Source organism: Crocuta crocuta, unplaced genomic scaffold (genome assembly GCF_008692635.1).
Source record: "Crocuta crocuta isolate KB4526 unplaced genomic scaffold, BGI_CrCroc_1.0 scaffold85, whole genome shotgun sequence".
NCBI classification, from domain to species: domain Eukaryota; kingdom Metazoa; phylum Chordata; class Mammalia; order Carnivora; family Hyaenidae; genus Crocuta; species Crocuta crocuta.
The window spans coordinates 5,126,109-5,129,731 of record NW_027530620.1 but is presented as its reverse complement, the minus strand read 5'-3'; positions in this window follow the sequence as shown (position 1 = coordinate 5,129,731).

Below are 3,623 nucleotides of genomic sequence, written 5' to 3'. Positions count from 1 at the left end.
AAAGGCGGGGAGAGGAGGTGGCCGGCTTAGGAGGCGGGGCACCGGCTGCCGGAACCTGAGAGGCCTCCAGGCCCGGGTTAGGCTTGGGGCAGGTGGAAAGCCCCTTGCTCTTCTTTCCCGGGATGGTGGCCAAGACCCGAGCGGCTGCTTAGTCCACAGATTCCTGTCAGAGGCGCGCCCTGGCTCCCTCCACAAAGTGGAGAGCCCTTTGGCTAGTCCTCACCACCGGGCAGTGGGTCTTTCTCTGTGCTTGTGCCCTCAAGGAGTCAGAAAGCCAACCTGCTTCACCTTCTTCAAGCTACATGCCCCCAATGAATGTATTAAGCTGGTAGGTTACTCCATGTAAGAAACATTAAACGTCCACCCATTTTCGAAAGCCTGTAGGTTATACAAAAAAACAGCCCTGCCCTCAGGTAGCCACTACACCTTCCCCATCAGATAGCTTGGATCACCTATTCCCAGACTTGCCCAGAATAACTACATTCCCTCCTCTGTTCAGAGAATGCACTCATTCCTCCCTGCTGAATCCTGCCATTCTATATAAGCCAAGCCGTTTATAATCCATAAGTATCAGCAAATATTTGACTTTGGCTTTCTACTCAGTAGGTCTGCACACCTCTCTAGATCTACCTTCTTCATCTGTGAAATGAGTCAGAGGGTCTAGGTAAACTTCCAAATCTGAAACTTTATTCTATATTTAAAAGACCATCAATACTAGAAACATGAAGAAATATGGCCAAGTCCCTGCCCTCAGGAGACTTTTTATTGGCAAGACATTTTTATGCATGAAAGGATAGAAAGCAATAGAAGGGAGCACATGCTAAATGTCAGATTATTAATATATGCATTAAGTACTATAGGAGTTCAGAGAAAAGGATTCACTGTAATTTTTAAAATTTTTTTTTACATTTATTTATTTTTGACAGAGACAAAGCATGAGCAGGGGAGGGGCAGAGAGAGAAGAGACAGAATCTGAGGCAGGCTCCTGGCTCCGAGCTGTCTACACAGAGCCAGAAGTGGGGCCCAAACCTAGGAACCATGAGATCATGACTCAGTCAAAGTTGGACACTTACCTGATTGAGCTACCAGGTGCCCCAGGATTCACTGTAAATTAAAAACTATCAGGAAATGCTTTCCCTGGACAGTCAGCTAAGCTTTGAAGGAAAACCTAGAGGATGGGAATAGGACTCCAAGCAAAGGAAATGGTTCAAGCCAAAGTTGTAGCAGCTGAAAAGTGCAGAACATTTCCTCCAGTTCAGATGGTGGCTGATGAAGCTGGAAAGGGATAACTGTGGAGAGCCTTAAACACTAGGCTGTGGTATTTGGAATTGATTCAGTGATCAGTAAGGGGCCATTAAATGACTTTTAACAGGGAGTCAAGTGTACAGTACAGTGTTAGAGAAAATTTAAAGTGGTGATAATGGATAAGATGAATCAGAGGAAGAGTAGAAATCATTATAGTACTCCATGCATGATTAGACAAGGGCTTGGACTGAAATGGTAATAGTGGAACTGGAAAAGAAGAGATCAATGCAAGAGGAAGAATGTACAGATTCTGGTAATACAGTAGATATGTAGAAGAAGTGAAACAAAGGAGAGGGTAAAATCAGGGATGGCTCCCCAAGGTTTCAAGTCTGAATTACTAGAAAATCTGAAAAATCTGGGGAAATCTAGAGAGAAGTTGACTTGAAGGGAAAGGTGTTGCATTGTGAGTTTGAGGTGACAGCCAGACAAAGTAGCAATCTTCAGGTGCCAGTTATGAATCAGAGCCTAGAAAAACAATTGGGGTTGAAGGTAGAGATATCAAAGGCTCTTATTTGGATGAAGAATGAGGGAGACAAAACAGTATGGTGGGAAAATAGAATCAAACTTCAGTAAACACATATTTAAGGCCAAGAGGGAAAAAGACAAGCTGATGAAGGATATTAGATGGTTACAAGCATATGCGGAAATCCAGTACCTTGCGAGATCATAAATATTAAGCATCTTGTGGATAAGAACCATGTGTGGCAGACTAAAAATCATGTTTCATTGAATCTAATTGGCTCCATCAATTATAAGAAGCACCATTTTTTTATTGTTTATTTGTTGTTGTTGTTGTTTATGTATTTTTGAGAGAAAGAGAGCATAAGTGGGGAAGGGGTAGGAAGAGAGGGGGACAGAGGATCTAAAGCAGGCTCCGAGCTGACAGTAGGGAGCCCTATGCAGGGGTCTGAGCCAAAGTCCTACACTCAACCAACTAAGCCACCCAAGTACCCCAGAAGCATGTACAACTTAGAAACAAGGTTACCATTTAAACTAGTTATGACTAGGGGCGCCTGGGTGGCTCAGTCAATTAAGCATCCGGCTTTGGCTCAGGTCATGTCACGGTTTGTGGGTTTGAGCCCCACGTTGGGCTCTGTGCTGACAGCTAGCTCAGAGCCTGGAGCCTATTTCAGATTCTGTATCTCTCTCTCTCTCTCTGACCCTCCCCTGCTAAAGCTGCCTCTCTCTCTCTCTCTCTCAGAAAAAAATAAAACATTTAAAATTTAAAAAAACTAGTTATGACTATAAAACACATGATTGTGGAAATATTAATATGTGAGAAATATACATCTTCAAATAATGAAGTATATTATATATAATATAATATATAATATTATATATTATATATTCATATNGTTTATTTATTTTTGAGAGAGAAAGAGACAGAGTCAGAGACAGAGCATGAGTGGGGGAGGGGCAGAGAGAGAGGGAGGCACAGAATAAAGGGAGCTTTAACTGATGAACCAGGAGATCATGACCAGCCTCAAGCCTCTGATTCTTGATTTTGGCTAAGGTCCTGATCTCACAGTTAGTGAGTTCTAGCCCCATACGGGCCTCCACACTGACAGTGCAGAACCTGCTTGGGATTCTCTCTCTCTCTCTCTCTCTCTCTCTCTCTTCCTGCCCCTCCTGTGCTCTCTCTCCAGCTCTCTCTCCTGTGCTCAGTTGGTTAAGTGTCCGACTTCAGCTCAGTCATAATCTAACAGTCTGTGGGTTCAAGCCCCACATGGGGCTCTGTGCTGACAGCTCAGAGCCTGGAACCTGCTTCTGATTCTGTGACTGGCTCTCTCTCTGTCCCTCCCCCACTCATGCTCGTCTCTCTCAAAATATAAATAAATGTTAAAATTTTTAAAAATAAATTTAAAGAATTAAAAAATAAGCACAATAAACTTTTTTTAAAAGGCACACAGCTGGTACTTAAAATGTTCATTGAATAAACAGTAGAAGGGATATCCAAGCCTCTATTTCATAGCTGAACTTCCTCCCCACCACATCTACATCCTACTCCTGCTCTTTGCCTCTGGTAGATACTACCATCTCTGAAAGCCCAGTACCTGTACATAACAGATGCTCAGTAAATGCATTTTGAATGAGGTCATCAGGGTAACCCCTAATCCAATATGACTGGTATTGTTGTAAGAAAAGGAAATTGGGTCACAGATGTGCCCATACACAGAAGAAACCATGTGAAGACACAGGGAGAAGATGGCCACCTACAGCCAAAGAAAGAGGTCTCAGAAGAAACCAACCCTCCTGACACCTTTATCTTGGACTTCTGCCTCCAGAAGTGTGAGAAAATAATTTTTATTTTTTAAACC